General features: G+C 42.7%; 1 protein-coding gene across 1 annotated transcript in view; it reads left to right on the forward strand.

Annotated features, from left to right (window-relative positions):
- The first annotated feature begins 627 nt into the window (after positions 1-627).
- The window catches only part of LOC126262751 (bromodomain adjacent to zinc finger domain protein 2B), a 77,088-nt gene continuing 64,549 nt past the window's right edge, over positions 628-13,166 (forward strand). Inside the window, exon 1 of the mRNA XM_049959561.1 lies at positions 628-714. The gene's annotated coding sequence lies outside the window, so the exon portion shown is untranslated. The remainder of the gene's footprint in view (positions 715-13,166) is intronic.

Consider the following 13,166-nt stretch of genomic DNA (forward strand, 5'->3'; position numbering starts at 1 on the left):
GGTAAGTGGCTGAAAATAACTGCTACTCTTCAATGGGCCGGATCTGAGACAAGCCTGGTCTACAAATTGGAATGGAGAATGAAAAGTAAAAAAAAAAAAATCTATAATACTTGTTTCCCTTATGTAGGTACCCCTCCCCCCTCTCCTCTGTATTCCTTCCACCTTTCAGTCGCTGGCCGCGGTGACCGAGCGGTTCTAGGCACTGCAGTCCAGAACCACGCACCCGCTACGGTCGCAGGTTCGAATCCTGCCTCGGGCATGCATGTGTGTGATGTCCTTAGGTTAGTTAGGTTTAAGTAGTTATAAGTTTAGGGGACTGATGACCACAGCTGTTAAGTTCCATAGTGCTTAGAACCATTTGAACCTTTCAGTCCTGTCGTCTTAGCTTAGTACCGGTTTCATCACAGAGTGTTACTAATTGACTGAGCGTCCTATGCGCGTTGTGACTTTGTGAGACTTCTGTGAGACGGCATGGCACACGCGGCAGCCGTCGGGGAGTCGGTGGGAGGGTTCGGGAGTTCCCAGCACGGTACGGCAGGTGTCGGAAAGCGAATCCGGCCGGCGGCTCCGGCCGACTTGCCCGCTGACCTGGAAGCGGCCGCGCCGCCAGCTCAGAAGACGCCGGCACGCCGACCGCGACGCATCGCCCACCAGAACTTCCCTGCAGCCGCGCGGCGGGTCGCCACGTACCCGGAACCCGTCACCTCACAACAGGTACGTGCTTTCTCAGGCTGCACCTTCCGAGGTTTCTGGCTCTCCCAAAAAACTAATGCTGTTCTCAGCCTGAAGGGTGGTGAGAAGACCACAGTGTTTTACTACGTATCGTCCTATTGCACATGCTACGCTTCACTTTCCTGCCAGTTATTTATAGCAGCCCTTCAGTTTAAAGTGGACACCGACACTCAGCACAGGTTTCCATTTTCCACATAAATTGTGGTCGGAAGTGAAAGAGGAGATGGATGCCAAAAATTTTCAAGGATATCTACATCTACATCTACATCTGCATCTACATACATACTCCGCAATCCACCATACGGTGCGTAGCGGAGGGTACCTCGTACCACAACTAGCATCTTCTCTCCCTGTTCCACTCCCGAACAGAACGAGGGAAAAATGACTGCCTATATGCCTCTGTACGAGCCCTAATCTCTCTTATCTTATCTTTGTGGTCTTTCCGCGAAATGTAAGTTGACGGCAGTAAAATTGTACTGCACTCAGCCTCAAATGCTGGTTCTCTAAATTTCCTCAGTAGCGATTCACGAAAAGAACGCCTCCTTTCCTCTAGAGATAGATCGATGATCTGAATCCTGAACCTTCGTTTTATAGTCTGATACCTACGCACTTAGAAATCTGTCTGAGAAAAAGTCTTCGCTTTATATTTTTCATCAATTTTTGATCTAAAATTTTTACAAGTTATTACTAATTCTTTCTCGTAACTACACTAGTTATTTGTTTTGACAGTATTTTCTCCTGTGGTAATCCACGCGCTGCCCCTTGAAACACGTAAACGACTGGAAGTTCTGCTTAAATTCTCAGTAATTGTTTCGTTAATTTCTGCCCATGTTTCAGTTGTATGCTGAAGTTGTCACCAGAAAAAACCTGCATACATTTTCTTGGGCTCTTTCTAACAACTTGCTCTGTAACTTAGAATCTCTTTCTAAGTTTCGAGTATAAATGTTAGGCAACATGAATTACTATGATAACAAATAACATTACGCTGCTTTCTCGCTTATCAACAGTTGCGCCTATACCTTGCTTTTCCCATTCTCGCGTTATGTCTGTAGAACTAGACGGTAAAACCAGTGGACACGTCACTGCCAGATATGATCCACGGAAGCACTAATGATTAATTCTGTCATTCTTTCAGCCATTCATCAGTCAATCGTCGTGTTCCCTCGTGAGGAACAATCGTCAAGAAACATATTACTTCGGAGATGCAGACGCAGATTTCATGTCTCTCAACTGCCGCGTGCAAGTCTTGCAATAGGCCACATCTCCGGCGACTTACGTGTCCCTAATCTTCCTTAGTGATTCTGGTGAAAGGGAACCTACAGTTATCCGAACCTTGAGTCATTCCTGGGGACTTCTCACACCGTTGAGAGATGAAGGCTAGATTAAAGGCTGACTGAAAACTTCCGTGGTCCGACCTTCCGGCTTCCAGCTACGCGTTTTGCCACTAGCCCACCAGAACCGACGTAGATACAAATGTGATAAAATTTTTCAGAAGACTATCATTAATGTAACGTTTGAACTGGAAAAGGCTCCAGATGAGCTTCTTCCATAAGAGAGAAGCAAAAGGAACGAATGAAGTTGAGGATTAATGCCGAACCAACGAACAGTCTGTTAAAGACGATGCTCAAACTCAGAACGGGTAAAGGAGAAAACGAACTCGGCCATGTTGAACCCTGTTCCACCAGAATACCAGTCCAATTTGTTAACTGCTGGGTCAGCTCACTTTATAACACAAAGAAAATATGCATCTTTTCTATCTGTGCTATTCATCTGCTGTTCATCTGTTACTCCTTTGTAATAAATTACTTCAGTAAGCTGATGACTGTTAAGGGATAAAAACTCTTACTTATTGTATGAATAAATGTTAATTTTTAATGGGCATTATTTCTTAAGTGCTGATAGGGATACAAACATCAAGAAGCAAACTTTTCTTAATTTGTAGAATGATTCTTTATAAGATAAGTTATTAATTTAACTTCTTGAGAATTATCGATCAGCTGTCCTGTTTGAGTGCAATACATTCATATTGAGGACTTTTCTTCTTTTGATCATAAATTTTACACTCTGAGACTCGTGTCATCTGTCACTGGCGCCAGCTCATTATTTCATGAGATAGGTGTTGCAAGTATATTCGCAGTGAACCAGGCAAGACTAACTTAACCACAACAGAGACGTCTTGAAACAGTAGCTCACCTCAGTGTGAAAATTGTGAGCGATTAAAGACGCTGTGACGTTTCGAACAAACCAAACCTGAATATGTATGGTGTGGTGAGAATTTTTTTAATCGAATGTGCAATAACTAAAGATGCCCCAATAACATGGTCGTTCTAAGCTGACACAACAGATTTGCGTGAGATATGTGGAATGCCTAGAAACATTGGGCCTCAGTGTACTCATTTAGCTGTGAGAGTTTCATTATTCTCTGATGAATTCAAATTTTAGTCTTTTTCATAGTTGTTTCGGAGCGACGAAAACGTTTTGGTGTAATTCTCGGTAAAATTCTTCTCGTTATATTTTGGGACATTTGTTATAATACCTGCTCTAAGTTTAAAAATCGTGATCTTGTCATCTTCTCGTTACTTCGACCATGCGTTAGCAAGCAGTCCGCAATACTGCCTACAGAAGTGTTTACCACAATGTATTTCTGGCAACGATATGGCAAAAGATATTCCTCATTTCTCACAGTAAAACATTATATCCATTACCCGTAACGCACTTTAATATAAAGACTTTGTGGCATTATTCAAATATAAACTATTTATTAAATTTCAGGGACTTTTCTAATTTTCATTTCATTGCACGTGGAAAACAGAAGAGCACAGACGTTACAAGTAGTTTAAATTTGGAATACATTATGTTATTTTAGATATCTATCAGTACACTGCATCTCAAGCGAATTTTGCAGAATAGCGCAACTATACGTTTCTTCTTTCAAATATTCTCGCGTTATTGGCTATAGGTTTCGACTGAACCTCGTCCATTAAGATAAATGTACTGTGAGAAATACTTGTGCCTTCTGGACACTAGTACACTAGTTTAGAGCTACTTGATTGCACCAGCGACCGTATAGTCAACGTACCTGGCTGCTAAACGACTCAACTGAATTTGATGGCCTATAACACCACTAGATTTTTCTTGGTGAAAAGACTCAAGCACAGTCCACTCTTAATCGTGAGGAAAAGCCAGGTGATCTTCGAGGCAGGAATAACGACTACGCTCTTTAATGCAGAAATTAGCGTCCAGGAAAGCTGTGGGCTGACCAATAATGCCTCAGGAGCTACCGTCAAGTGATGAATTAGCCAGAGAATGAATCAGCGGTACGGCAGTACTGCAATGTCACACTGGAGGACAGGGTCGACGAGCCCGGCTATAATGCGGCTCACAGACGGGTAAGGCAGTTCTGTTTGACGTGGCCCTATGCGTTTCTCCTGAAAAGCTGATTTTTATATATTTCAGGTATGTTTGTTACATCTTTATCAGTTCAAGGTGGAGTATTTTATTTTTGTAACAGTAATTTGAATCGTATGTGACATTCCAATCAATACTGTTCGCGTGAAAATCCCTGTTTACTGTTTCACAACGAATATACAATAGTGTTTCAATGAACCAGCGATTGAAGTTGTTCTTTTCAGCAATACTACGTCATGTTTGCATATTTTATGAACTCCTGCACGACAACTCATCCACAATAAGTCAGTCGACGTTGTAGAAAGAAACAATGACATTACTCCACTGAAACTTACAAATTAACAACTGTGCGTTTAAGGCATTACTTTACGGATATGGCGAGACAAACTGTCAATCTTGAAACGTTTCATGACGTTTCATGTAGATGTGACTGTATAAAAACGTTATATACTGCACGTGGCACATAACATGTTCAAAGGTGTTAGACCTGAACGTTATATTCAAGACGTGGTTACAATAAGTGGCGCGACGAAGATAACAAAAAACTTTCAAGAAAATAAATTTCTTCTGTTACATTTACAAGGATAGTGATGTAACATTAACACACAAATGGAAAATGGTTGTACCTTACACGATTGTCGGAAAATTGTAACATGTTAAATACAAGGCATGTAGCATCATGATCACTTTACGAATGATAACTACACTATTAGAACAAAGCGACAAACACGGGAAATTTTCAGTCGCTGTTCTATAATTTAGGTTAAGTATTCTGTAAGCTTAGGGACTGATGACCTTAGCAGTTAAGTCCCATAAGATCTCACACACATTTGAACATTTTTGAGCAACGTGGTAAAGTAATGCAACTCACAGGGACTGACGTTAAGTCACAGCAGCGAAGTGGTATGTGTGAGCCACTCGTTTGTAAGGAATCTCCGCCGTATGATGGGTCGACGTGGAGGCGTTGCAGAAAGAATCTGTCGAGCTTGGGCGCTACCGTGACCACACAGTGAATGTTTCCCGATTTGTTGGTGTATCGACGCGGACGGTCCAACTTGTCTAAAAACAATGGTGATCCACTCGCAGGCATGTGTTACACAATTTTCGATTTACGTCTCCGTGGGCAGACTTGTGGTTAACTAAGATGTATTTCGCTCTTTAGGTGACATCAATAAAAAAAATTTTATTACGAAAGATAAACAAAGATTACAATTTTGTTTTCAATGAACACTCTTCTGACTGGTTTGATGCATACCGCCACGAATTCCTCTCCTGTGCCAACCTCTTCATCTCAGAGTAGCACTTGCAACCTGAGTCCTCAGTTATTTGCTGGATGTATTCCAATCTCTGTCTTCATCTACAGTTTCTGCCCTCTACAGCTCCTTCTAGTACCATGGAAGTCATTCCCTGATGTCTCGACAGATGTCCTACCATCCTCTCCTTCCTTGTCAGTGTTTCCACATGTTCCATTCCTACATCTACATCTACATGGATACTCTGGAAATCACATTTAAGTGCCTGGCAGAGGGGTCATTGAACCACCTTGACAATTCTCTATTATTCCTATCTCATATAGCTCGCGGAAAGAATGAACACCTGTATCTTTCCGTACGAGCTCTGATTTCCCTTATTTTATCGTGGTGATCGTTCCTCTCCTTATAGATCGGTGTCAACAAAATATTTTCGCATTCGGAGGAGAAAGTTAGTGATTGGAATTTCGTGAGAAGATTCCGTCGCAACGAAGAACGCCTTTCTTTTAATTATGTCCAGCCCAAATCCTGTATCGTTTCTGTGACACCCTCTCCCACATATCGCGATAATACAAAACGTGCTGCCTTTCTCTGAACTTTTCGATGTACTCCGTCTGTCCTATTTGGTAAGGATTCCACACCGCGCAGCTGTATTCTAAAAGAGGAAGGACAAGCATAGTGTAGGCAGTCTCCTTAGTAGGTCTGTTACATTTTCTAAGTGTCCTGACAAACCGCAGTATCTGGGTAGCCTTCCTCACAACATTTTCTGTGTGTTCCTTCCTATTTAAGTTGTTCGTAATTATAATACGGAGGTATTTAATTGAATTTACAGCTTTTAAAGGAGACTGATTTATCGTGTAACCGAAGTGTAACGAGTTTCCTTTAGCACTCATTTGGATGACCTCTGCGATTCTGCGCATAACATTCTCATTCCTTATCTTATCAGTCTACTAATTTTCAACATTCGTCTGTAACAGCACATTTCAAATGATTCGATTCTCTTCTGTTCCGGTTTTCGCACAGTCCATGTTTCATAGCCACACAATCCTGTGCTCCATACGTATATTCTCGGAAATTTCTGTCGCAAATTAAGGCTTATGTTCGATACTAGCAGACTTCTCTTGATCAGGAATGCCCTCAGGAATGCCCTTTTTGCAAGTGCTAGTCTGCTTTTCATGCCCAAGTTGCTGCGTCCATTGCTGGTTATTTTGCTAGCTAGGTAGCAGAATTCCTGTTGTTAAGTTTCTTACTGTTCTCACTTGTGCTACTTCTCATTAGTTTCGTCTTTCTTCGATTTATTCTCAATCCATATTCCTTACTCATTATACTGTTAATTCCCTTCAGGAAATCATGTAATTCTTGCTCACTTTCACTAAGGATAGCAACGTCATCAGCAAATCGTATCACTGATATCCTTTCATCCTGAATTTTAATTCCATTCTTAAATCTTTCTTTTGTTTCCATCATTGCTTCTTCAATGTACAGATTGAACATGAGGGACGAAAGACTACATCTCTGTCCTACACTCTTTTTAATCCGAGCACTTCGTTCTTGGTCGTCCACTCTAATTATTCCCTCTTGGCTCTTCTATATATAGTGTATTACCCGTCTCTCCTCACAGCTTACCCCTATTTTTCTCATAATTTCTACAATCTGGCACCATTTCACATTGTCGCTCGTTTTTTCCAGATAGACAAATCCTATGAACGTGTCTTGATTTTTCTTTAGTCTTGCTTCCATTATCAACACAACGTCAGAATTGCCTCTCTGGTGCCTTTATCTTTCCTAAATCCAGACTGGTTGTCATCTAATACATCCTCCATTTTCTTTTCCATTCTTCTGTATATTATCCTTGTCAGCAATTTGGATGCTTGAGCTCTTAAGCTACTTGTACAATAATTCTCGCATTTGTCAGCTCTTACAGTCTTCCGAATTATGTGGGTGATATTTTTCTGAAAGTTAGATGGTATTTCGCCTGACTCGTACATTCTTCACACCAACGGGAATAGTCGTTTTGTTGCCACTTCCCCCAATGATTTTAGAAATTCTGATGGAATTTTATCTATCCCTTCTTCCTCATTTGATCTTAAGTCTTCCAACGCTCTCTTAAATTCAGATTCTAATACTGGATCCCCCATATCCTCTAAATCGACTCTTGTTTCTTCTTCTATCACATCAGACAAATTAAGCTACTGTAAGTTGTTGTGGTCTTCAGTCTTGAGACTGGTTTGATGCAGCACTCCATGCTACTCTATCCTGTGCAAGCCTCTTCATCTCCCAGTACCTACTGCAGCCTACATCCTTCTGAATCTGCATAGTGTATTCATCTCTTAGAGTCCCCCTACAATTTTTACCCTCCATGCTGCCCTCCAGTACTAAATTGGTGATCCCTTGATGCCTCAGAGCGTGTCCAACCAACCGATCCCTTCTTCTAGTCAAGTTGTGCCACAAACTCCTCTTCTCCCCAATTCTATTCAATACCTCCTCATTAGTTATGTGATCTTGCCATCTAATCTTCAGCATTCTTCTGTAGCACCACATTTCGAAAGCTGCTATTCTCTTCTTGTCTAAACTATTTATCGTCCATGTTTCGCTTCCATACATGGCTACACTCCATACAAATACTTTCAGATTCGACTTCCTGACACTTAAATCAATAAAAAAATGGTTCAAATGGCTCTGAGCACTATAGGACTTAACATCTATGGTCATCAGTCCCCTTGAACTTAGAACTACTTAAACCTAACTAACCTAAGGACATCACACAACACCCAGCCATCACGTGGCAGAGAAAATCCCTGACCCCGCCGGGAATCGAACCCGGGACTTAAATCAATACTCGATGTTAACAAATTTATCTTCTTCAGAAACGCTTTCCTTGCCATTTCCAGTCTACATTTTATATCCTCTCTACTTCGACCATCATCAGTTATTTTGCTCCCCAAATAGCAAAACTCCTTTACTACTTTAAGTGTCTCATTTCCTAAGCTAATTCCCGCAGTATCACCCGACTTAATTCGACTACGTTCCATTATCCTTCTTTCACTTTTGTTGATGTTCATCTTATACCCTCCTTTCAAGACACTGTCCATTCCGTTCAACTGCTCTTCCAAGTCCTTTGCTGTCTCTGACAGAATTACAATGTCATCGGCGAACCTCAAAGTTTTTATTTCTTCTTCATCGATTTTAATACCTACTCCGAACTTTTCTTTCGTTTCCTTTACTGCTTGCTCAGTAAGTTATTACTGTGTTAAACTGTGTCAGTCCATATCGAAAAAGGGTTGTGGCATTCTACGGCCGAGACTCGTGCGGGAGTCCTTGGCAGCTGATTGTGAAACGGCGTCGGGAGTTCGACGTCTCCAGGTGCCGGAAGGCCGCCAGACAAGGACCGGCCGCGATCCTGCACGCATGTGTGTCAGCGGTGCGTGCCGCGTGCGTGAGCGCGTGTGCGCTCCATGTGGAAGGACTGGACTCCTCCCTCGGCCACTTTCTACCGCCGGGACGTCCAGGACGCTGCGCCGACCTTCGTGTCCTCGAAAGATTGCCTACCCAGCCGGGCAGCTCCTGATCGCCTCGGGCGCTCGCTTTCTGTTCTGCCACAGCCTTCAGCAAGGTATTCGCTACAGTAGTAGAATGAGGTAATGCAGTAATAAACGGTGTTCTAGTCCCCGTTTGAACACTTACATTTAGCTCTACATCGGTTTTCTTACTTTGCTTCAGACTAAACAGGAATAATCACCCCAAAATTATCTGCACTCGATTTCCTGGCCAACTACGTCAGCTTTTCATTTACAGCGGCCTCGATGTAGACGAAACAAAATATTCTTCCAACCCCAACAGCATGATACACTACTGGGCATTAAAATTGCTACACCACGAAGATGACGTGCTACAGACGCGAAATTTAACCGACAGCAAGAAGATGCTGTGATATGCAAATCATTAACTTTTCAGAGGATTCACACAAGGTTGGCGCCGGTGGCGACACCTACAACGTGTTGACATTAGGAAAGTTTCCAACCGATTTCTCATACACAAACAGCAGTTGACCGGCGTTGCCTGGTGAAACGTTGTTGTGATGCCTCCTGTAAGGAGGAGAAATGCGTACCATCACGTTTCCGACTTTGATAAACGTCGGATTGTAGCCCATCGCGATTGCGGTTTATCCTATCGCGACATTGATGCTCGCGTTGGTCGAGATCCAATGACTGTTAGCAGAATATCGAATCGGTGAGTTCAGGAGGGTAATACGGAACGCCGTGATGGATCCCAACGGCCTCGTATCACTAGCAGTCGAGATGACAGGCATCTTATCTGCATGGATGTAACGGATCGTGCTGCCACGTCTCGATCCCTGAGTCAACAGATGGGGACGTTTGCAAGACAACAACCATCTGCACGAACAGTTCGACGACGGTTGCAGCAGCATGGACTATCAGCTCGGAGACCATGGCTGCGGTTACCCTTGATGCTGCATCACAGACAGGAGCGCCTACGATGGGGTACTCAACGACGAACTTGGGTGCACGAATGGCAAAACGTCATTTTTTCGGATGAATCTGTTTACAGTATCATGATGGTCGCATCAGTGTTTGGCGACATCGCGGTGAACGCACATTGGAAGCGTGTATTCGTCATCGCCACACTGGCGTATCACCCGGCGTGATGGTATGGGGTGCCATTGTTTACACGTCTCGGTCACTTCATTTTCGCATTGACGGCACTTTGAACAGTGGACGTTGCATTTCAGATGTGTTACGACCCGTGGCTCTACCCTTAATTCGATCCCTGCGAAACCCCACATTTCAGCAGGATAATGCACGACCGCGTGTTGCAGGTCCTGTACGAGCCTTTATGGATACAGGAAATGTTCGACTGCTGCCCTGGCCCGCACATTCTCCAGATCTCCCACCAATTGTAAACGTCTGGTCAATAGTAGCCGAGCAACTAGCTCGTCACAATACGGCAGTCACTACTCTCGATGAACTGTGGTATCGTGTTGAAGCTCCATGGGCAGCTGTACCTGTACGCGCCATCCAAGCTCTGTTTGACCCAATGCCCAGACGAATCAAGGCCGTTATTACGGCCAGAGGTGGTTGTTCTGGGTACTGATTTCTCAGGAACTATGCACCCAAATTGCGTGAAAATGTAATCACATGTCAAGTTCTAGTATAATATATTTGTCCAATGAATGCCCGTTTATCATCTGCATTTCTTCTTGGTGTAGCAATTTTAATGGCCAGTAGTGTACTTCCGTAACTCGTGTCAGCGTTAATTCATTTATGTTGTGAACATAACAGAGAGAGCGAATCCCACCTACAACTTTTACAGAAACCTAAAGGTAGCTATAAAAGTCGAAGGAAAATAAAGGAAAAAAGTTGGTTGAAAAGGGAGTTAGACGAGATAGTAGCTTATTCCCCATGGCATTCAATCTTTACGTTGAACAAGCAGTAAAGGAAACCAAAGAGATATATGGAATAGAAGTTAAAGTCCAAGGAGCAGAAATACAAATTTAGGGTTTGCCGATGACTTTGAAAATTGATCAGAGATGGCAAACGACATGGAAGAGCGGTTGAATGCAACGAGCAGTGCCGTGAAAGAAGATTATAAGACAAGCATCGACGAAAGTAATGCCAGAGTAAGGAATGTAGTCGAATAAAATCAGGTGCCGCAGAGGTAATTAAATCAGGAAGTTACATACTGAAAGTAGTAGGCGAGTTCTGCTATTTGGGGAGCAAAATAAGAGAAGACATAAAAGGCTTACTTGCAATAGCAAGAAGGCGTTTCTGAAGAAGATAAATTTGTTAACATCTATTATCGAACCCACTGAAAACGTGCAGTTTTTGTACCACTGTGAGCAACGCTCTTTTGGGAGGTACCCGACTCATATTGTCCATTGCGTACAGTTTCCTTCGCAGTTTTCGCACGGAAACTGGTTCAGATAGACCTGCGCTTAGTGACAGCAGGAATTCTTGTCGGGTTTGAAACCGATTGTCATTGACAAAGCAAGAAACTTGTCTCCGGTCCCTATCCGCTTCGATCTTTTTTGCGATAATTGTTCTTACGCCATCTACATGGCTGCGTCTCTTACACCATACCCCGCAAATACGTTGGACAGACAGTGTAGATACATCGACAAGTGGGGCAAGTTATTTCACGGTGTGGTCGTGGGGACGTCCAAAGACGGTAGCTCCTTTTTGCTATTCTCACAGGTCTCCACGTCCACTCATCTTACTGGACAGATCCTACGCAACCACTACCACATACCTCTTCACTGCCATGACTTAACGTCAACAGCGACCACCTGATACCAATTCTGAACTGTGTACAGTGCTCGAAAACGACCAGTGTGTTCTTTATAGAAGGCGAATTATATTTATTTTCGGTGATTCGTATCACTAATGTAGTCAGGCGAGAAAGGTTAGAAGAACTAATCGTGGCCTTAGGAAAGGAACCATTGAAACATTCTCTTCAAGAGGCATGTGGAAGCCGTTAGAATTAAAAACATGATACTGATACAGAAACTGAGTTCGGCTTCTTTCGAATACTATAACGCAATGTCTGCACTGTCCCGGTTCACAAAGACGCATAACCTTCCCTGGCTCAACCGCGGCACTGAGACCGTTACCATACAGGAAGTGACACTGCGTGCCTTGGTCGGGCACCGGACGGCAAGTCAGGGAACAGAACAAGGGCAGACTTCCGTGCCAAATTCGCCTTATGTATATCAGTACTAGACTAAAGTGTAATATAATCACGAACTAGACATTTCATTAAAGCTGATGGTGGAAAAATCCAGGGCACCCTCGGGATGGTCTTGAATGAGTGATCTGTGCTTTTATACGAAGCATTCCACAACTAGCTTTCTGTTATTGCACTAATCCGTTGCTTTTATATGGACATGAAAGATCTATATAGGTAAGAAAGAAATGTCACTAAAGGGTTTAGAAATCTACAAACCAACTTTAACCAATACCTGAAAACGTTGTAACTGATACTCTACCACAAATATTTAAGTAATCGCGTCTAAGAACTTGAAAAAAATTATTCGGGTCCACAGTATTCTACAGTCGAAAACTGACGGTCCGAGGCACTCAAATGCACAAAAACAACGCCGCTAGTAGTGACACCTATCATAATATAGCAAATATAAGCCGATTGGCACACTAAGACGATGTTACTGATGTTCTTGTCGTAAGTGAATAAGTAAAGAATTTTTGTTGCCCGAGCATCTCTGGTTGCAAGAGTTAAAACTTTTCTCATCTCGTGATAAGTATAATTCATGGAAAATTTATTAGTTTCAGTAAATATTTATGTGGAATCTATTCCAGGTATGAAAACCAGTACAATGAATTCCTACTTTTTTCATGAAGGACATTTTTTGCTCAACTTTCAAGCACGAAAAACAGCACTGTTCATTTTTGGAGTCACACTGACTGTCAATAGCACTGCTCATAATGTTAAAAGTAGCAACTAACCTCCAAACCTCGAGGTGATTTAGCAGTTGCCAAGAAAGAGATAGCTGAGTTGCGAACTGCAATCCATAGCACTAAGACAAGATTACAGTCAACCAATACTGGTCAGCAAGAAGGGGACTCCAAAAGCGTGATAGCTTGCGTCCAGATGATACCAGTAGTTTCTGGGTTTGGACTCGAAGGGTAAAGCGTACACACAACGTAACAAGTTCAGGAGCAGAAAGAGCATAGGGTGTCAGACGCAAGCTAAGAAGAAAAGGACTAAGGAGACCAATAATACCTTAGTAATATGATGATAGAC

The sequence above is a fragment of the Schistocerca nitens genome, chromosome 6 (assembly GCF_023898315.1).
Source record: "Schistocerca nitens isolate TAMUIC-IGC-003100 chromosome 6, iqSchNite1.1, whole genome shotgun sequence".
Taxonomy (NCBI): Eukaryota; Metazoa; Arthropoda; class Insecta; order Orthoptera; family Acrididae; genus Schistocerca; species Schistocerca nitens.